The sequence below is a fragment of the Taudactylus pleione genome, unplaced genomic scaffold (assembly GCF_031769625.1).
Source record: "Taudactylus pleione unplaced genomic scaffold, aTauple2 ptg000546l, whole genome shotgun sequence".
In the NCBI taxonomy this organism is placed as follows: domain Eukaryota; kingdom Metazoa; phylum Chordata; class Amphibia; order Anura; family Myobatrachidae; genus Taudactylus; species Taudactylus pleione.
Window position 1 is genome coordinate 4,632,950 of NW_028284948.1, and position 23,949 is coordinate 4,656,898.

The window sequence follows — 23,949 nt, forward strand, 5'->3', positions numbered from 1 at the left end:
ATTTCTTTGTAGCTTACTATGGGGGCAGCCATTTTTGATTAGCCTCTGCAACTAGTCAGCTCTATCTAGAAGCATAGCTGGCCAGCTGCCCGTCGGAGCTGAAAAACCATCTGGAACTGCCTTACAGTACTCCCACAGCCAGGCAGCTATGGAATATTAGCATTGTACCGGCCCGGGGGGCAGATGGCACCCTGCCCCCCGGCCCAGTCTGCCACTGGTATAGTACATAGTTTGCCAAGTCCCATTGGGCTACTTCCAAGATTCTGTCAACTTTTACAGTTGGTGGTCAGCTCATCACATGTGACGAGGCCTGCACCTGGGGGCAGAAAAGCTCAATATATCAATATGTTAGGTTACTTCTACTTTTTTGGTAACTTGTGAAAGACCACTTCTTAGTGAAGGCAGATAATAAATTCACATTTATTACAGTCAACATTTTAACTCAGAATTATATTTTAATTTACTTTTACATAAATATCAATATATTTTATTACTTCTTTCACAACCTTGTAATTACTCATATTAATTCATGACTATTATAAAAAAATCTCTATATAAGCTTTATTCACCTATACATTAATTAGCTGTTCAAGCCTTGCATTAATCAGTTACTTGCTAGAAATTCAGAGATGCTACATCTGCTTTTTCTCTTCATTTCGTTGTACTGTCTTGAAATAAAGTTAGCTGGCAGCCATTTTATTATTCTGATACTTCACTTATCTGTAATTTCTGCATTTTCCATTTAAGCTACAGTATGAAAGATCTAAAACTTTATTTTCTAACTTTTATATAATTATTACTTATATATTTAGACTTAATATATGTTCTTGTATATGAAATATTGTTATTGCAATATATATGTTTGTCCTTAAATCTATAAATTATTAATGTGTGATCAAATATAAGCATTCTTAAAGTATGCATGTACATGTGTGTGTATATATATATATATATATATATATATATATACACACACACATGTACATGCATACATTATATATATATATATATATATATATATATCCAAGAGGGAGGCACTCACGTAATAAGCCAGTAGACTGTCCCTGGTGCCTTGAAATAGATGTAATTAACATCGAAACATTGGTGTATATCCTGCGTTCATCATCCTATTTATTTACCTTAGTGCCGCCGTCACTTGCTGTGTGTACTGTGAATTCCCTGAGGGTGAATACCTGTGGAGGGCACCAGGGCCTTTTGATATCCATTATTGCATGTGTGCCACCCTACTGGATTGTTTATATATATATATATATATATATTGTCGAAGTTGAATAATTGAGTGAGACAAGTTCAGTTTAAAATTTAATCGCAGCGACGCCATCTTGCGAATGGCCACAAGACTCCATTTTGGAAATGAGATCGCAAGACACCATTTTTTGTGGTCAGCATTAATTCAAGTTATAACCCAGGAGCTAAGAACAGATGGCAATGCTTTTGTTAACCTACCAAGGGCAACAGGAAAAACCAGCTTTCTAAGTAGAAGTAAATAAGAAGAGACAATGGGTATTTTTACATACAAATTGGGAATCCCTGGATGCAGATAAAGTATAGTTGTGGCAATTGTAATATAATATCTACACAATTGGATTTGCCTGAATCCTAGACAGGATATCTCCAAATCCCACAGTTTGAGGTGATAATACATTTGCATTTCACACAAGAGTCTGTGAGAACAAAAGAGGTTTTGTTTTCCTTTGAACACAGCAGGTGGGGGCCTGCTGACAGAGGGCATGTAGAATTACAACCCTCAGCCATCCACACTGCTGGATGTTCACTTCGTGTATGAGAGATTATGCACTTAAATCTCACCCATTAATAACTAGCGTCCTTATACCAAACCTCGAATACCCACACACTACATATTCGCACATAAGGTTCCATAAGCATCAAAATGTATGATTCAAGAAGGTTCAGTTAGTTTAAATGCTAAGAAATAAAGATATTTGTTAACTAAGGAATTATACAAGATAAACATGTCATTCTTGGAGTTGTTCTGATGCATACTCTTTCCACAGTTTTCCGGTGCTATCGGTGAGGAGATCGCATTATGCATTCTCGAGTTATGGACCGCAAAACCAACAAGCAACCAAAATGTATATTTTAGATTCAACTGTTAGGATGCTAAAGGAGGCGTTACCAGAAAGACTCCGGCTGTTAAAGGCAGGGAAAGTCTATTTGAAACAAACCTGTTAAATGTGTCGTTACATATGCTTCTCCTCTGGGAACCAATGAGATCAGCAGGAAGTTCTCCCTTTGTCCTGTTTCAGTCTGGGGGGGAATAAATACACGTGTCCAAACACTGGTTTGCCAGTTCATGCTGAATTTTGGGTGAACTGAGGATATCTAGTCAGAAGTCTATCTCTGGGTCCGGAGGCGCAGCGTATGTATAACCGTACTTGGTCTGTATTATTTCCTTTTTATGCCTAAATTATGTATGTATAGATTGCGTGTAACTGACTGTACTTTTACCTGAATACTTGTGCATTGGAAACACAGATTCCACTCCTGTCTTTATTTGCGGTTAAACTGCGTACGCAATTAGCATTCTGTTTAGAGGTTTTAGGCAGGGTTTTGTCTTAGAGGTTCTAGGCAGGTGAATCTTAGAGGTTTATAGGAAGGAATGTATTAAAAGGTTTATTTACAAATTTAACAGTGGGGGCTCATCGGTTTATCACACTATCTGATACACGATAACACTCCGTCAGTCCTCTCTCAGCAAAAGGGTGGAGGCGCCTTTTGAAAGACTTATTAGTCTTTCATTACCACAGTGTTGCTGATAGCGTACTGCCGGTTATTGTGTAGAGGAAGCGCTGATTAGAATCCAGGGACAAGAGAGGAAAAAGTTTGTTTTCCTCTGTTGATAGAACCTTGTGTTTAGAGGGGTGCCGCAGTATTGAGTATGCGGCTGAGATGCATTTTTGCGTATGCAGTTAAAAAGTCATTATACGCTTGTGTGGTAGTCGCATAATTGTGTATGCGGCCGGTCGCACAATAAGCGTATACGCACTTCCGGTTCTGTTAATGGCTTTGTTTGAACAAAGCCATTAAGGTTTAAATTTTTTTCTATCTACCAATATCTGGGTTAAACATTTATTTTCTGCGCAGAGAAAAAGTGTGTAACAGTGAGATATGTGTTGGACAGTTAAGGGTAGCATATGATCCTTAAGGGCTAGGTGCAAGGGTTAGCCTAGCCGCGCGGTAAGCAGCTTACCGTTCAGTACACAGAGCAGGTGTATGGTTTGTTATTTTTGTTAGGGACCGGCTCTCAGTGTGACTGCAGTGTTCAATAAAATTTGAGCATTGTAGTTGAGCCGCACTAGGTGGGATTGTGAGCTGAGAGATAATAGGTGAGCGTGGCGCATCTAGAAATTTTGTCCGTAGGTGAGCGTGGCGCATCTAGAAATTTCGTCCGTAGGTGAGCGTGGCGCATCTAGAAATTTCGTCCGTAGGTGATCGTGGCGCATCTAGAAATTTCATCCGTAGGTAAGTGAAAGTATCTTGATTGTCTGTCACCAGTTTAAATTTTTATTGAAAAGCGTAGGAGTTGTCTCAAAATGGGAGCCACGCAAACGGTAGAAATGTTAAGCAATGATGTGCTGCTAATGGAGGCTCCAATTGGATCAGCCCGTCGTATTATGCATACTAAGTACGGTACTTATGCAATAAGGTATTGTGATATATGGTTTAATATGACGAGAAAGAGTGTTAGACCGTTTCCCAGACTTGGTAGTTTTGATAAAAATGTGTTAGACAATGTCCAGGATCACATCAGTATGGTGCGATCCTGAGAGAAAAAGATTAAGTATTTTGAATGTTTAAAAATATGGCAGCATGAAGGGGATGCTTGGCTTAAAAATGTGCAAACGACGCAAACTAGCGTTGCGAACGCATTGCCAGAAAATACATCCACGACGCTGAGATGCAATACGGGCGAGCCGCAAATTGGCGCGCACGTGCGGCAAAGTAGCGTCGTGGAGTGTATTGCCAGCAGTTCACGCTCACCTCCCCCACCTTATGTGGATGGAGGTGCAAGTACGGTTACCAAAAATACCAATAAAAATTTAACAAGCAACTTGTACCCTCTCTTAAGCAACCATAAAGAAAGTGTTTATGATATGGATGATGAGCCTATTGTAATGTCTGCCATTTTCCATGCTGTGCAAACGATAGATACTGCATCACCACAATCACGAGTGGTGCCGCCATCTCCATCGGTAACAGCAAGGGAAGTGTTAACACACTCTGCACCCATAGAGGAAGTTGTTAATACCATACGTAGCAGCAGCAGATTAAACCCCCAGCCAGGTAACCAGGTCAGAGGTAGCAACGCTGCCGGTCTGCATCCCATTCGGACAATAACTGTTCCGAATGGAAATGCAGATGCAAACGGTGTAGTGCCCACGAGGGAAGTAGTAATGCATTGTCCATGGACAAGAGCAGAACTGAATTCCATCATAAATGATTTCCCCAATCCCAAAAAGGAACTAGCCAAATGTCAAAGATTTTTGAGAAATTGGGGTAGTTCTCATGAGCCCACTAATAAAGATTGGCGTGTAGTGTTAAGGGCCTGCCTGCCACACAATACCGACGTGACAAAATTTATCACGGACTGTGTATTGGATGGAGACGTTCCCTTAACAGACTAAGTAAACCAAGGTAACATTTCCCACATTGTGACTCAATTGGGTGTATATTTTCCAGTAGTAGTTAACTGGAACAAAATCTTCACAATTAAGAAAAAAGGAGAGTGAAACTGCAGAAGACTATTGCGACCGGGCTCTGCAGGCTATCACCCAGTACACTGGGATAGAAGATTAAAGATAGCACTCACCACAGGGGAATGATAGTCACGGTACTCATGGACGTCTGAAAGACGATTTAAAGATTCGGGTTCAGACCTCACAACCTGGCTGGAGAGGACTTACAATAGATAACCTCATAGAGTCTGCCATAGAACATGATAAAAACATCTCCAAAAAGAGAGAGACCCAGAGCGAAAAACTAATGGCTGTCAGTATACAAGCTCTGGGAGGAATGACAATAACATCACAGCCAACCAACATACCTGCACCCACACACACACCTGCACCTGAACAATTACACGTCCTCACCAATCCCACACCACAGCAAACACATCCTTACCCCACATATCATACACAACCACAGGTCCCATACTCATATCCACCACAATATCCTTACCCTCCCTATCCTTACCCATACCCACCACCTTTCCCTATTGCTCAAATCCCACAACAATCTTTTCATCCACCCTGTTCAAAATTATGTTTTAACTGTCACCAAGTGGGACATGTAAGTAAGTACTGCAAAGCGAAGAACACCACACAGGAACACGAGTTTCCCATGAGTTCATAGGTAACCCCAGTATCTTCTCCCAGGCCTTATATGACTGTTTATAATCTTTTCAACCTATCAATGGATCTGTTCTAATGTAAAATGTGGATGATTTATTGTTGTATTTTGGGTCATGTTTAAATGATATTAAACTGTTGTGCTTTATCTTCCACTCATAGGACACAAGGTTGCTAAGGATAAACGGCAGCCATGCCAGGCTGAGGTCGACTACTCGGAAAACTATCCAACCCAGCGGCACAGGCATTATTTAGAGCAGTAGCTATTAATAACAAGATTTAATTGCAAGAACCTGTATGCAGATACTATATCCCTAGAATTATTAAAAGTGATAGGGGGACTTATTTTACAGGTGACGTTTTCAAGAACATGCGTAAGATGATGGGTAACAACACTAAGATTATCCTAGACTGTCTTTTCCTTTATTTGCCCCCCCTTTGAGATACTGTCCAAACAGGCAGCCTCATGTGAAAAATTGATAATGAGGTTACTGTGCAGGGTCTCACAAAGATGAATGAGAATAACCGAAATTGGAAGTGTTATTAACTAACATTTCTAATGCAACCTGTCATGATGTCAAATCTGGAAGAATTTGTTATGATCCAAATTTTTTTTAGCTCAGGTTGTTTCACTGATCGGTGGAAAGGTCCGTATCTGATGATACAGCATCCTCAAAGGGTGGCCAGGGAAGATATGTGGATCCATTCCGCTCACTATAGGGAGGTTAACCAACCGGTGGAGATACAAGGCAGAGACAAGGCCGATAACGTGGACCTGTCGATTGCGAGCTTGTGCCGGAAGGATTAAAAAGGTGACGGTGAGATATCTGAGCTAAAGAAATGTGTAGATCAGTGCTTCAAGCAATGGAGTGATCTGCTGTGGTCATCCTAGTTCTTTTTTTTTCCAGAGTTTTATTTTTATTTTTGTCATGATGATCTGTTTGGGAATGCTTGGTGTCTGTGATGGGGGACCAATAAAGGAGATGTGAGCTGATGGCGGAGCTGATGGAGTGGAGTCAGGAGGAGGAGTGCTATACCAAATCAGGGGAGTGCAGGTCCAATTTCAGTACAGTAAATTGTTGTGAAAATGTGAATAATAATAATGAGGAAGAACTGTATTTCAATCCTGAGTTATGACATAGTGTATAACAATGTAGCCTGAGTTTGAGTGGTCGTGCATGGATATAACGTTTATGTTGTTTTAAGTTATCTTAGGTAATGCAGTCCCAACACCTTCCAAGGCTCTCCTTATAGGATAGGTGCATCCCCACATCTTTCCCATGATCCCTTAAGAATCCGCGGTGTGCGTATAAGGGCAGTTTTATGTCCCTCCCGGAGACGCATTATCTGAATGGTTCAAATTACCATACTGTGTCATACCATAATAACATTGAACGGTATATTCTCATGCATGGCTAAACAGATTCAAATAGCAGATTGTGATAGCATGTTGTTTGCTAACAAAGGGTGGTCTGTCGAAGTTGAATAATTGAGTGAGACAAGTTCAGTTTAAAATTTAATCGCCGACGCCATCTTGCGAATGGCCGCAAGACTCCATTTTGGAAATGAGATCGCAAGACACCATTTTTTGTTGTCAGCATTAATTCAAGTTATAACCCAGGAGCTAAGAACAGATGGCAATGTTTTTGTTAACCTATCAAGGGCAATGGGAAAAACCAGCTTTCTAAGTAGAAGTAAATAAGAAGAGACAATGGGTATTTTTACATACAAATTGGGAATCCCTGGATGCAGATAAAGTATAGTTGTGGCAATTGTAATATAATATCTACACAATTGGATTTGCCTGAATTCTAGACAGGATGTCTCCAAATCCCACAGTTTGAGGTGATAATACATTTGCATTTCACACAAGAGTCTGTGAGAACAAAAGAGGTTTTGTTTTCCTTTGAACACAGCAGGTGGGGGCCTGCTGACAGAGGGCATGTAGAATTATAACCCTCAGCCATCCACACTGCTGGATGTTCACTTCATGTATGAGAGATTATGCACTTAAATCTCACCCATTAATAACTAGCGTCCTTATACCAAACCCCGAATACCCACACACTACATATTCGCACATAAGGTTCCATAAGCATCAAAATGTATGATTCAAGAAGGTTCAGTTAGTTTAAATGCTAAGAAATAAAGATATTTGTTAACTAAGGAATTATACAAGATAAACATGTAATTCTTGGAGTTGTTCTGATGCATTCTCTTTCCACAGTTTTCCGGTGCTATCGGTGAGGAGATCGCATTATGCATTCTCGAGTTATGGACCGCAGAACCAACAAGCAACCAAAATGTATATTTTAGATTCAACTGTTAGGATGCTAAAGGAGGCGTTACCAGAAAGACTCTGGCTGTTAGAGGCAGGGAAAGTCTATTTGAAACAAACCTGTTAAATGTGTCGTTACATATGCTTCTCCTCTGGGAACCAATGAGATCAGCAGGAAGTTCTCCCTTTGTCCTGTTTCAGTCTGGGGGGGAATAAATACACGTGTCCAAACACTGGTTTGCCAGTTCATGCTGAATTTTGGGTGAACTGAGGATACCTAGTCAGAAGTCTATCTCTGGGTCCGGAGGCGCAGCGTATGTATAACCGTACTTGGTCTGTATTATTTCCTTTTTACGCCTAAATTATGTATGTATAGATTGCGTGTAACTGACTGTACTTTTACCTGAATAATACTTGCGCATTGGAAACACAGATTCCACTCCTGTCTTTATTTGCAGTTAAACTGCGTACGCAATTAGCGTTCTGTTTAGAGGTTTTAGGCAGGGTTTTGTCTTAGAGGTTCTAGGCAGGTGAATCTTAGAGGTTTATAGGAAGGAATGTATTAAAAGGTTTATTTACAAATTTAACAATATATATATATATACACATACATATCCAAGAGGGCGGCACTCATGTAATAAGCTAGTAGACTGTCACCAGTGTCTACCGTGTTTGAGACCAGGGTCACTGGCTCAATCGTATACACTGCAAAAACGGCGGCACTCAGGTAATGAAAAAATCAACATGAAGCAGTAAATTCCAACGTGGATATTTATATTTCTCCGTTCTGTGTGGATGACATAAGTTTGCCTTTCTGTTGTGTGTATACACTGGTGTGGTGTTGGGATCAATTCAGATATCATGGTGACAGATGAGATGAGTGGTGAGTTTACGGACATGGTGAATATATCTAAAAGTACACAAGGAAGCACCTTGACATTTCTGAGATAGAGGCTAAAGCTATATCCTCTTTCAAGAACAATTTACGGATGATATTGAAGTTAAATCACCTTGAGCAATTGTGATCTGTACAAACTTAAACAACGGGAGCTGGACTACTTTTACCACTGTGTCACATTAAGTGACTACTACAAGGATAAGTTAATACCACATGGCTTCAGAGTGGAAAACTGTCCTACAACAGGGCGTTATAATGCTTCTTTCTGTAAGAGATGGATCTCTGTATGAAACAAATGTAGCTATGACCTATGGTCCTGGTCATAGAGGAGGCAGGCCGGAAGCTGAAGGGTATACTTGATAAGATTACCGAGTTTGAGACACTCCATCTCAACATATTGGAGTCTGATACAGTGGTTAATTGGACTGGCAAACTTAAAGGACAGATTGAAACATACCCAATTATATCAACAAACACGTAAGCGTTATCATAGGTTTAAATCTAATTCGGACACCTCAGTTGAACAAGGCACTACCAGTGAATCGGATCAAGATTTGGGCTCCACTAGGGGTGCACTGATGGCTGTCACTTTAGGAATGCGTACTCTCATTCAGGCACAAAAACTAAGGGATGTTATACCAGGAGAAGGGGCCAGAAGGCGAGGATGAGGAAGACTGGGAAGACCACCACTCCCAAAGAGGAAATAGTCTTCAATCTATCCTCTTATTCCCTTACTGATATGGAACTCAAAGTCCTCAATCATGGCTTGTCTTTTGCTCCTACTGTAAAGTTTGACATGATGCAGTGGGAAATTGATAAATATTGCCTGAACAGGCAGTTGAAATTGCATGAATATTTTCATATTATTATTATTATTATTATTATTATTATCCTTTATTTATATGGCGCCACAAGTGTTCTTCAGCGCCTTACATAGTACATAGAACTAACAAGTGAACAAGAAACAAGCAACTTTCAGTACATTACAGTGCAGGACAAGGACACAATTTATATACATTGCTGCAATAGCAATTAGACACTCACAATAAGCAGCAGGGAGTTGGCAGTCATTTGTTTGGTGCCCTAATGGGGAGTAAAGAGTCAAAGAAAATGTAAAGAGAAGCACATGAGGGAAGAGGTCCCTGCTCGTGAGAGCTTACATTCTAAAGGGGAGGGGCAGACAAACAGGCGTGACACAGAAGGGGAAGATAGTGAGGAAAGAGCATGAGGTGGGTTAGGATGAGTGCTGGAAGACCTTGATGAAGTAGTGGGTCTTGAGAGCCCGTTTGAAGATTTGTAGAGAGATGGAAAGTCTGATAGGGAGAGGGAGAGCCTTCCAAAGGTAGGGAGCAGCATGGGCAAAATCTTGGATGCGGGAGTGGGAGGAAGTAATCAGTTGGCAAGAGAGGCGGCATGCATTAGATGAGCGAAGTGGATGGGCGGGAGTGGGAAGGGAGAGAAGGTCAGAAATGTATGTGGGAGAGGATTTGGTGAGAGCTTTGTAGGCGCGTGTAGGAACCTTGAATTGGCATCTGAAGGGGAAGGTGAGCCAGTGGAGGGCTTGAAGGAGATGTAGAATGTCTGGAGAGGAAGATGAGCTGAACATCAGCATTGAGAACTGATTGTAGTGGAGAGAGGTGAGAGACTGGGAGGCCAGCTAGGAGAAGGTTGCAGCAGTCCAATCTGGAGATGACCAGTGAGTGGATGACGGTTTTATTGGCATCCTGGGTGAGGAAGGGTCTAATCCTGGAGATATTTTTTAGGTGGAGATGGCAGGACTGTGAGAGGTGCTGAATGTGTGGTTTAAATGAGAGGGAGGAGTCTAGGATAACTACGAGGCAGGGAACTTTGGGGCTAGAGGAGATAGTTTTACCATCAATAGATAATGAAATTGTGGGGAAGTGAGTTAGTGGAAGAGGGTGGGAAGATGATCAGCTCAGTCTTAGACATGTTAATTTTAAGAAAGCACTGGGACATCCATGAAGAGACAGCAGAGAGACAATAGGAGATACGGGTAAGGAGTGAGGGGAAGAGCTCAGGGGTGGAAAGGTAAATTTGAGTATCATCAGCATAGAGATGATATTGGAGATCAAAGGAGTTAATGAGTTCCCCTAAAGAGGATGTGTATAGGGAGAAAAGGAGAGGTCCAAGAACAGAACCTTGGGGAACTCCTACTGTTAGTGGAAGTGGGGGGGAAGAGGAGTCATGAGAGGACACAGAGAAGGAACGATCAAGGAGGTAGGAGGAAAGTCAGGAGAGGGCAGTGCCATGTAAACCAAGAGAGTGAAGGATTTCCAGGAGGAGAGGGTGGTCTACAGTGTCAAATGCAGCAGAGAGGTAAAGGAGAATGAGCAGAGAGTCGTGGCCCTTGGATTTGGCAGCAAGGAGGTCATTGCTGACTTTCATGAGGGCAGTTTCAGTGTAGTGGAGAGAACAGAAGCCAGATTGAAATGAGTCAAGGAGGGAGTGGGAGGAAAGGAAGGTGGTAAGGCGGTTGTAAACAATATGCTCAAGTAGTTTGTAAGCAAAAGGGAGAAGAGAGATTGGTCGGTAGTTGGAAAGTATGTATCAAGGGGAGGTTTTTTAAGAATGGGGGAGACAAGGGCATGTTTGAATGCAGAAGGGACAGTGCCAGATGATAGGGAGAGATTAAGTAGGTGAGCAAGATGGGAACAGGCAGAAGGAGACAGGTAACAGAGGAGACAGGAAGGGATAGGGTCAAGAGGGGAGGTGGAAGGAGGGGAGGACCTGATTAGGGCCATGACTTCCTCTCCAGAAACAGGGGAGAAGAATGTCAGGGTTGGTGAGGCAGAATTGGAGGGGTGGCTAGGGAAAGGAGGGGGAGGAGTGCTGAGGGTCTGATGGGATATGATATCCTTACGTATGGAGTCAATTTTAGATGTAAAGTCGGTGGCAATGTCAAGGGGGGAGAGTGAGGAGGGGAGGCTAGGATGGGATGGGCAGAGGAGGGAGTTGAAAGTGACAAAAAGACCCCAGGGGTTTGAGGACTGAGAGGAGATGAGGTTCTTGAAATATGTTTGTTTGGAGAGGGACAGGGCAGCACTGTAGGATAAGAGAATAAATTTGAAATGGAGCAAGTCAGCCTTAGAGCTTGATTATCTCCACTGACGCTCATCAATTCTTGAACACTTTTGCAGGTACCTGGTGCATTTGGAATGCTAGGGTTGTGATGTGGACCTGCAAGGGTGAGTAGTTGTTGCCAGAGCAACAGAGTCAACAGCAGAAGTAAGGGAGGAATTGTACAGGGAAGTAGCTTGTTCAGGACAGGAGAGAGAAAGGATAGGGGAGAGAAGAGAGTCTAGCAGAGAGGAAAAAGCAACAGTGTCAATAGCCTCAATGTTCTGCTTAGTAATGGTGGCCTTAGGAGGATAAAGGAGGGGAAGGAGAGAGGGATAGGTTAAAAGAGAGAAGGTTATGATCAGAGAGGGGGAATGGGGAATTGGAAATATCACAACGGTGATTAAAGACCAAATCAAGTGAGTGCCCACTCACATGGGAGGGTGATGAGGTTCATTGGGCATAGTCAGAAATAGAGTGTGATCTTACCATCTATTAATGCGGGGAATGTCACTCATGGAACTTCTCGATCTAATGATGAGGTTAATGTTAACATTGATGTCAGTTTACCTATACCTGATTCATTACATAAGCTTCAACGCAGATCTGAATTTGAGCCTATATCTAACAGTGCTACTATTAAGACCTTTTTCTAGGATGTTGAGTTATGAGGTGTCGAATATGTGTCCTGAAATTTTTGATGGTTATGGTAACTTGTCAGTGGGTGAGAGACAAGCCCTTAGGGATTTATCCAGGTATGATGACATCATCATTCGCCCTGCTGATAAAGGCAGGGTGATAGTGTTACAGGATTTGAGCATGTATAAAGCAGAAATCACACGTCGGTTATCTGATCAGGATGTCTATCATGCTTTGCAGGGTGATCCTACTTCAAAATTCAAAAGTGAATTGATAGCCAGATTAGAGGTAGCAGTGTCTGATGGTTGTATCACCAAAGAGCTATGTGATATGTTAATACCTAAATATCTGCTAACACCTCTTCTCTATATGCTACTTAAAATTAGGGGTGAGCGGGTTCGGTTTTACTCGGATTTACTAGGATCTCTAAACTGCATTTTATTGGCTATCGCCTATCATGTGTTTTGGATAGCCAATATAATAAATCCGAATTTGCGGTAAAGGGGTGATAAGAACCGAGTAAAACCGAGCCTGCACATCCCTACTTAAAATTCAAAAGTCAATGGTGATTCCCCCAGGACGACTGATTATATCTGCCTGGGGGTCACTTTTTCAACCATGTTCGGCCTATATTGATTGCTTATTACAGCGGTGCATTGTCAATAAGGCTGGGCATATTTTGGATACTACATCTTTCCTTAGTAGATTGTAATTGGTAGGTTCTATCCCTGTGGGTAGTTATTTATGCAGTTTGGATATATTGAGCCTATATACTGTTATCCCCAATGAGGCTGGGTTGCAAGCAGTGTACAGACTTATTCGTGATAATGTGTTGCATACAGGACCTGATGCGAGGTTAATTGTTGACCTCTGAATGATTTTGACTAAAAACTACTTTTTTTTACAATGGATGTTTTTTTCTACAACTAGCAGTGTGTGCAATAGGGTCCAGTGTGGCCCATCATATGCCAATGCATATATGTTTGAGACTGAACAAGACGTTTTTATTCTCTAATCATCATGTATCTAGTAAGATTGCTTTTTATTCTAGATACATAGATGATTTGTTCATCATGTGGACAGACACTAGTGAGGAATTTAGGGATTTTATTGAGATTCATAATGCATCCACAAGTTCCATTAAGTTTACATATCAGATCAGATCAACATGTTGTTAATTTCTTAGATGTGCAGGTGATCCTTAGTGATAGTGTCATAGGTACCTGTTTATTTAGCAAACCCACAGAGCAGAACACTCTTTTACACTGTGGGAGTTTCCATCCTAAACCACTTAAACTAGGTCTCCCTTTTCTCAGTTTGTGAGGGCATGCCGAATTTGCAGTGAGCTTGGTAAGGCTGCTGATCAGTTTGATTTAATGTCAAAATTTCTGGAAAGAGGTTATGGTGTTACTTTATTATGGGAGGTTAAGAGAAGAGCTATAGTTATTCCACACGATCAATTGTTGTTGCCCCGTAAAAAATACAATACTCACAAAAAGCTTCCTTGGGTGAATTACTACAATGTTGCTAGCAACTCCATTTGCAAAATGGCCAAATGTCTTGAGTGCATCACTGGGTGGCGCCGCTAGTGGCTTCCGGTTTTGGATGCTGGTTGCACGCGGGTGGGGGTGTTTAAGGTGAGTGTTTTTATGTATGTTTTTTACCTTGATGATGGTAGATTAAACTATCAAAACATTGGCATTTCCTGCTTCGTGATGATTTTTTCAATACCCGAGTGCCGCCTTTATTGCAGTGTATATATATATATATATATATATACAATGAGAAGCAGCATAGGTACATACATTTATATTAGCTTTATCAGTACAAATAATACTTAAATAAAAGTTAACCAGAAAATAATCTGGTAATAGTTTGGATATGCCTGAGTAATTTGCACATACTCTAAGTAGGAAGCACTAATAATAAAATTATCTTTTTCTCTCATGCCTTTCCTGTACACCTTGTTCTGTGTCTTGTTCTGTGTCTTAGATATGTTCTTGCCTATTACTGCTACTGTATTATTGTGTACTGTTGTGTGGAATTTTACTATGTTTGATTGATTGTGATCAGAATAGAAAAGGCTGAAACTGGTAATATGACCTATTGCTCCAGACAATGTGCAATGATTAGAGTCAGATTTAAATAGGCTTTAGGTTTGAATTTTGTGCCAGCATGACATCACAGTCATGTGTGCCTGTCACCTTAAGAGGCAAAAAGAACTGCACACATGTCCCTATGGGAAATGCAATGGCTACTTGCATACAGAAGGCACCTACCAGCAGAGGAGAGAAAGATGGTGGCACACTGTCTGGCAGCAGAGCAGATTCTACAGCTGCACAGGCAACACCACAAAAAATGCAATTGGGTGCCAATTTGTGACAGGCTGGCACTCCAGGCACCCTCAAAACATAAATGCATGGTGCAATAACCATGATATATGCTGAACTTTGAGAGCTAGGTACAGTAGCATCCTTCATTGCTTATCCTCAGCTTGGACTGTAACAATCACAAACTGAACTCCCAAGGTAATATTGAAAGGTCTCAGCTACCCAAATTAAAGTGATCCCCTCCTTCATTGCAGAAAAAATTCACTTCGTAGAGCTTCAGGCTTGGGTATTAGGTGTTCAATACATTTAAAGCCCTGTTTCAAGATTGCTCCAAAAATGAATATATGTGGTTCCAACAGAAAGTAGGAAGGGTTAGTATACTGTTAGCCCTAGACAGAATAGGGCAGAATCACAGCATTTTCAGGATGAGATTGTCATGGTAGGTGAAGCAGTACACTGGTATATGAAGCAGACAAATTTACAGAAGCAGCACACAAGGGAGTAGAGATATACATTGGTTAAATAATTTGTACTGCCTAATTTAGCAGCAGGGAGTTCCCAAGACATGAACAGAGGTGATAATAGTTGAACCTGGGAAGTCTTGCTTGTTGACTGAAACCTGAATACTGTAATCTAGATAATTTACTGTCATACACCCACTGGTTTTAAATAATACCTAGCAGAGTAAAAACATACTATTCAACTATTCTAATGAATGAAAAACAGTACAAATTTGACCACCATACAGTACATAGAGCATTGCTCTAACCACAATACAATAGAGGCAATCCCTGTTACCACCATAGAGTACAAACACCATTCCTGAGAACACTATACATATAGTACAGATAAATACTGTATATTTGTACTATAGATAGTAGAGATGGTCTATACAGTAGAGAGACCATCATAGTGACCACAGTACATAAACCATCCCAGTGACATATATTCAGTATAAAGCCCATGCCAATGACAGATATTTAATAGCGACCATCTCGGTGTCACATATTCAATATGTAAAACTATAAAAAGGGGAGTCCAAAAATGACTACTGCACTCACCTGTGCTCAGGTAGAAGATGGCGGTAAGCACACTGGCTTGTAGTATCCATAATTGTTGCTGCTATTGCTACAAGGTTCAGGTGGGAAAAATCCTTGTAGTGACATAATTATGTCATGGGCATCACTTTGAATGTAAAGTAAGCATGATAGATGATAATGTGACAGTTAACTTCATGATCAATCCAGAATATTAATATGCAGTGGCTATAAACAAATGCCCTTCTGCTCCATGGGAGGTTTCTGTCCTCCCTGAGCTTGCCTATAAACAAGCCTTATCACACCCCCTAACAAAAAAACAGGATAGTTTAAAATTGACAGCAATCAACAGACATCATTAGCTAGTATAGAAGTAGAGGATATATGTTTTTTTCAATAAAATTAACATCTGACAATCTCAAGGCAGGATAGATGCTATAGTCAGGGGCATATCTATAATTGGTGCAGGGTGTGCGGAAAACATGGGCCCCTGGGTCCAGGGGGGCCCCACACCGCACACCCTGCACCCATAATATTACTTACCTCTCTGGAGTCCAACGCTGTAAAATGGCTGGAAAATGGCCGCTGCGGCCATTTTCCTGTTGTTTGCGCATGCGCAGTACAGGGAAAATGGCCACCGCAGCCATTTTTCCAATGACCTATGCATACACTATAGACTCTGGGCACACTCTAGTGCCCAGAGTCTATAACTCCGGCGCTGACCGCGCACAGCTCAGTGCGCTGCCGGGCGGAGAGGAGGGGGCCGTGTCGGAGACTGCACACGGGCCCCCTCCTCTCTAGAAACTATAGCCCCTGGACTATAGCCCCTGGCTATAGTCCAAGCATGCAAAACAAAACGTCAGAACATACTGACTAGAGATGTGCGCCGACCCTCGTGTGTTGTTTTGGATCTGGATCTCCCCTGGTTTTGGATCTGGATTAGTTTTGCCAAAATCTCACCTCCATGTTTTGGTTTTGGATCTGGATTTTTTTTTTAAATCATTAAAACAGCTAATATCACATAAAATGGGCCTGGTTTTTGTTCCTACAGTATTATTGACCTCAACAACATTTATTTCCACTTGTTTTCAGTCAAATTTGACTACCTCACAGCTCACAATATTGATTTTTTTCATCTAGTTAAGGGACAAAATGTTGCATCCAGCTAGCTGGCTCAAAACTGAGTGATAAATAAAATTGAGGACTGTGCAAAGATGATGGTTGGAGTACCCCATGAGGATTGAAGAGTTGATAGTTGATGGTTGGCACAGTCACTGGCTTAAGTAAGAAAAGTTGATACTTAATAAATGGTGCAGCCACTGGCTGAAGAATTGATAGTTGGCGCAGACACTGGATGAAGTAAGAAGAGTTGATACTTGATAATTGGTGCAGCCACTGGCTGAAGAATTGATAGTTGACAGTTAATTGTTGATGCAGCCTCCGGGCTGAGTAGTGGTGGAATACAGAGTTATGATTAGGAAGGAACCAGTCCTGCAACAGCCTTGAGGGCTGGAATTCTTGGCAAGTTGCGGCTGTTACAGCATTGAGGGCTGGTGAGGAGTGACGACAGGTGGCCTTTGGGCCGTGAAGCAGGATGCAGCCTTTGGGCTGTGTAGCAGCCTTGAGGGCTGAGAACCCTTGGCTGAATGTCACTGTTGTGCAACTTGTGCCGCCAGGTTGACACAACAAGCAGCAGTTGGTTCAGACTTTTCTTTAAAAAAAATGAAAGGGGCATGCAGGAGATGCTGTATGTGGACATTACAATTTCTGGACATTCATAAACCATAACATTTTAAAATGTCAGGCAGCAATGCCCCCAACAGCACATAATGGAAAGAAAAAAGGTGCAAGATGGAATTGTCCTTGGGTCCTCCAACCCACTTTTATGTTGTATATATGAAACAGGACATTCACAGTTTAACAAACCAATCACTTCAGTGACAGGGACTGCCACTTGAGGCTGAAATTATTGGTTTGTTTGAACCCCCAATAAACAAGTTGACAATGCACAGTGGACATTGGTGACAATGATCCCATACACAAACTGACTTTACAATATATTAGATTAGATATCATCATTGTCATCATCATCCCCATCATTGTGTGTATCCTCCTCTTCTTCACACAATATGAATTCATCCCTGCTGGAAACCACCATTACAGATGTTCTGTATTTTTTGGACATAAGTGCTGGTAAAGTTCTTCCTCGTGAAATTTGTAATTCATTTTGAAGAACATCACCTTTTCCACATTTTGGGGAAGTAACCTCCTACGACGATCACTGACAAGGTTCCCGGCTGTGCTGAAAACGCTTTCAGAGTAAACACTGGATGGTGGGCAACTAAAGTAAAGCAAGGCCAGTTTGGGTAAGGGTCTCCAAATTTGGCTCTTTTTCCTGCCAGTAGTGAAACGGACTGTCTGACATGCATATTTGGATGCTATCCCTAAACTAGTCATCCACCATTCTCTGAATGGTGACCGTATCAGACAAAGCCACGGTAGACATGTCACTCATTGTAGCCACTTCTTTCAGACCCAACCAGATGTCTTGAGGTTTTGCTGACTGATCTGCATAACCACCAGCAGTGGGTCTCTTGGGAAAATTTTGCTTTTTCCTGGCAGCTATAGAAAATGAAGGAGGAGATGCTGCAGTGTCACATTTCACTCGAGCTGACAATTTTTTCACCACCAGCTCTTTGCATCTTTTCAGATTTATGTCCATCAGAAAGAAAGACACAAGGTATGACTTAAACCTAGGATCAAGTATGGTCACCAAAATATAGTGAGCTGATTTCAAGAGATTGACGACCCTTGAAACCTGTTGAAGCGAATGAAGGTCTTGATCTACAAGTCCGATATACTTAGCAGAATCACTCTGTTTCAGCTCCTCCTTCACTTTCTCCAGCTGCTTTTGCAAAAGTCTGATTAGGGGAATGACCTGACTCAAGCTGGCAGTGTCTGAACTAACTTCACATGTGGCAAGGTCAAAGGGTTTGAGAACCTTGCACAATATGGATATTATTCTCCACTGCACTTGACTAAGGTGCATTCCCACTCCTCTCCCTATGTCAAAGGCTGTAGTGTAGCCTTGGATGGCCTTTTTCTGCTCCTCCATCCGCTGAAGCATATAGAGGGTAGAATTCCATCTAGTTACTACCTCTTGCTTCAGCTGATTGCAGGGCAAATTCAACAGTTCTTGCTAGTGCTGCAATCTTTGATATGCAGTTGCTGAATGTCGAAAATGTCCAGAAATCTTTTGGGCCACCGAGAGCATCTCCTGCACACCCCTGTCAGTTTTAAAAAATGTTGCACCACCAAATTCATTATGTGAGCAAAACATGGGATGTGTTCAAAATCGCCCACATGTAATGCTCGCACAATATTTCTGGCATTGTCGGAAATCACAAATGCCGAGGAGAGTCTAAGTGGGGTAAACCATTTTGCAATGATTTCCCTGAATTTTTCTAAGAGGTTCTCAGCAGTATGCCTCTTAGTGAAACCGGTGATACACAAAGTAGCATGCCTCTGAATGAGATGGCATTTGTTAGATGCTGCTGTTTGCACTGTTGGAGTCAATACACCTACCCAGTGGGCTGTCACAGTCATGTAATCTTTAGATTGCCCTTTCCCACTTGTCTACATATCTGTTGTTAAGTGGACAATGGGCACAACAGCATTTTGGAGGACATTAATAAGGTTTTTTTGAATGTTCTTGTACAGATTGGAATTGCTACTCTAGACAAGTGGAATCTAGAAGGGACACAGTAGCGGGGACACAGCACCTCCATTAACAGTCTAAAACCCACTGCATTAATGGCGGATACTGGATGCACATCTAATACCAGCATAGCTGTTATGGCATCAGTAATCCGCTGTGCAACTGGGTGATTGCTATCATACATGTTCGCCAGTGGAAATGATTGTGTGACAGTCAATTGTTTGGTTGATCATGAACTACTAAAAGTAGTCTTCTTCCTAGTCCCCTTCTGGGATGAAGATCCACTCATAGCAACAGCAGCAGCAGCTGCAGGCGTAACACTCAAGGATCCTTCTGAGGAAAAACGGATAGGAGAGGAGTCGGTCTAATTCAAAGCGGATGCTCTTTAAGAGCTCCCTCTGAATCAGTGCATTTTTTTGGGGGGGTTGTGGCCTCCTGGCCACTCGCTAAGCTGTGGGTGACCACCCAAAGCTTTTGCGAGTGGCCAGGTGATGGTCGCAATGGTCACGACCATCGGGGCTTGCAACAAGACCCTTGTGGTAGGGTCTCATCCATCGCAAGCCCCAGAGAGATTGCTGCTATAACAGTGATGTCAGTAGTGCCTCCCACAAATGGCAGACGTTCCTTCGGGAACGCCTCCATTTATGTAGCCACCCCCCCTCCCCGCCTACAAAACAGGGCGAGCTGTTGATCAACATCGACAGCCGCCCTTTTGTAGTGAGTCCCGAGCGAGAGAATTTTTCTCTCATTCCAGGGCATGCACATGTGCGTGGCGTGTGCCACATGTGCGCAGTACCCCACCATTGACCCGCTTGCGAGCGATGTGCACTCACAAGCAGGTCTGAATCAGGCCCTTAGTCCTTATGATATTGGATGCAGGACTTCTTCAATCACGAATGAGGATATCGATGATGATGCAGGTGTTGGGGGTGGAGATTGCAGATGCTTGGATCCAAATAGAAAGGAGCAGCTAGGTGACACTGGACTTATTGTTGTTAATTTTTTTGTCTACAATGTTTCTATACCCTTTCCAATTTGATGAATGCACTGCAAGTGATGTAACAGGGAGGAGATTCCAAGATGGTTAAGGCCGTTACCTCTACTCACTGTTACATGGCAATGGTTACAAATGGCTTGGCAAAGGTTGTCTGGATTTGGGTGGAAATGATTCCACACATGAGATGTGGATTTTTTGGTCCTTTGCCCAGGCATGGCAACAATGGAATTTTTCCCACCATGGGCAACAACTGTTGCCCAGTTTACAGTTTTTACACAAACATCCTCGCCATCAACATCCTCATCATCATCATCAATATGGACAACAGCCAGCCCCTATGGACAGGAAAACAGCCAGCCAGTCCCTATGGACTACAGCTAGCCAGCCTCTATGGACAGGACAACAGCCAGCCTTACGGTATGGATTGGACAACAGCCAGCCCCACAACTATTATGCACAACTGCAGCGCAGCAAAGCTCCCAGCACAACCTCACAAGTCACAATTATGCAACAGCAGCTCAGCACAGCTCCCAGCTCCCTCCCTCTTCACTCTCCACAGCTGTAATGAAAAATGATGGTGATCGCGGTACCTTTATAAAATCCAAAACTCGGGAGAATCCGACAGCGGAATGATGACATTTTGTCTCCAAGTTAAGCGGGAAAACCCAAGCCGACTCGGATCTGACTCGGATCCCCTAAGTTCTGGTGGGTTTGGATCTCTGAGATCCGAACCCGCTAATCTCTAATACTGACCAGTGGATATGGGAGCAAGGAGACAAGATGCATGTGCAGTGGGTGGCATCACCAACAGACTGACACCATTGTCACAAACAAGACAATACACGATAAATGAAACATACTGTATAAAACCAACAAATATATATACAGGTTGAGTCGCCCATATCCAAATATTCTGAAATACGGAATATTCCGAAACACGAAATTTTTGACTTGACTTAGATAATGAAACCTTTGCTTTTTGATGGTTCAATGTACACAAACTTTGTTTAAGGCACAAATGATTAAAAATATTGTATACAATTACCTATAGGCTGTGTGTATAAGGTGTATATGAAACATAACTGAATTTTATGTATGTACAAAAACTTTGTTTGAGCCACAAAATTATTGAAAATATTGTATAAAATTACCTACAGGCTGTGTGTATAAGGTGTATATGAAACATAAATGCATTCTGTGTGTATATTTGGGTCCTATTTCCAAGATATTTCATTATGGTATGCAAATATTCTAAAATACAGAATATTCCATTATCCAAAATACCCCTGGTCCCAAGCATTTTGGATATCAGAGATTCAACCTGTATATACATATACACATGCATACAATGAGACCATGTTTGACCCCACCACTGTCTCCTTTAATTGAAGAATACATAAAAAATTGTTTTGTGTAAAATAAAATCAATAAGCAACAAAAATAATCTATAGGTGGACTGGCAGGATTTAAAGTAATGGGATTTTAGGGTAATCTTGAGTTAGACATTTCACTGTATGTGAAATCTCTTACTAGATATTATTCACTCATTTTTAATTATTAGAACTTCCTATCTGTGTAACATTGCCTAATTCACATTTATAATTAGCATAAGGATTGTAAATTAGTTTTTTTATAACACATCAATTCACTCAGCTGTCTATTGGCTTCAGCCATGCAATCATCATTAATTATTATTACTACCCTCCTTCCTTCACCGCTGGATGGATAATACTCTCTGTCATTTATAGAAACATTATGTATTGATTATTTTCATTTGATACAAATGGTTCAGTGCTGTTCAGGAAAATATATATTTTTTCATGTTTAAGAAGTTCTTTAAATCTCCTCCATTTAGCCACAAGTAGATTTTGTCCACTCCATAATCCTTAAGGTTACTTGGATTACCATTATGGCATTTGAGAAAATGTTTGGCAACATTAGTTAGATGCTTAAATTATCTTAATGGTAATTCAAATACATTTCTGACTGATTCCTCTCTGTTCCAGTCTCTTAGTGTACAAGAATCACCTCTGGGAACTCCTTTTGAAAGTTTCTGGGAGGTATGAACTGTTGAAATGTAGGATACTATTGGTACAGTAGCTATATTATTATATTAAGAAGCCTATGGACTTCTTATTGCAAAAGAACATTGGAGAGGCCAGTGGCCATGCATACATAATAAGACTCCAGGGTCAAAAACTCAGAAGTGTCTGCTTTACTGAGAAAGCTCTATATTGGCAGGGCTGACCCAGTGGTTATGTGATCCTACATACTGGCAATGAAAATGCTGGTAGGCAGGTGATTATGGATGGAATGTATCTCAATCTACTGTATTTATGATACTTGATACATCCCACATTCAATCCTTTGCTCTATCCCACTTTGCTCTGCCAGTGACCACCTCCTCTCCTCTTCCCTTATGACCACCTTCCACTCAGGTCTTCTCCTGTGCCACCCCAACCTCTGTATTGTCCTCCCAAGTGCAATTAGACTTGCCTTCAGCCTCCAATCCTTTAAACATTCCCTTAAGACTCATTTATTAAGTCAAACCTATCACCCCTACTTCTAACCTCCCAACATCTGCTTTCACCAGCACTTCTCTTCTTTCCCTATATGTACAGTATATTGCCATTCCCTAGCATGTAAGCTCTTGCTCTCAGGGACCTCTCCCATTTGTACATGCTGTATGTAAGATGAGAATTGTAAAGTTATTTAATTGCCTCTATTAGTCTTACAATTCCATATGATTTATCAATACTTTGAGGCATACAGAATATTTTAAAAACATACAGATGTGTCCTGCTACATCTTTGGAGATCACACTACAAATGTGCACATGCATCGCGCACAATATTACCTGCATCATAATACACTACATTACGCCATGCGTGCACTGCAATCACACCATGCATTCCTATGGCAGTGTCGAAGCTGGAGATTGGCTGAGATCAGATGTTTGAAAATATCTGAAGACGCCATGTTTGCGTTGTCTGCACGATGCCATCTGGCGTAGTCAGTATAATATCATTGTGTACGGCGCTATTTTGCGTTGTGTACATCTGTCGTATTACTGAACACTGTTAAAGTCTTTACAAAATAAATGCGCACGGATACACATATGTATTTAAAGACTTTATATATATTTAAAAATGCAAGGTTTGGTCAGTGCTGGGAGATGAGTCCTGTGAACACGTCTGTGACTAGTAATTGAAAAACACACACATACTGTGAGGTGCAGACGAGTGTTTTGAAAGAACCATTGTCTTTAAGTCTGACAATCATTGTATGCCTAAAGGAACTAGCATTTACATTCCAAATAGGCTGGAGAGGTCTTTGATTACATCAAGTATGTGCTGGCCATCTCTGATCAGAACAACTCCATTGTCTGTCATTTTGGAACTTAGCTCAGACAGAAGTAATATCAATAATACCAGTTACTGAATAAAGCTATATATATATATATATATATATATATATATATATATACAGATATGTAAAGACGGCACTCATGAGACTGGACAGCTTCAAATAATGACCATGACACTAGTCGTAATGTAAATCGACGTTTCAGGGACAACTCCCTT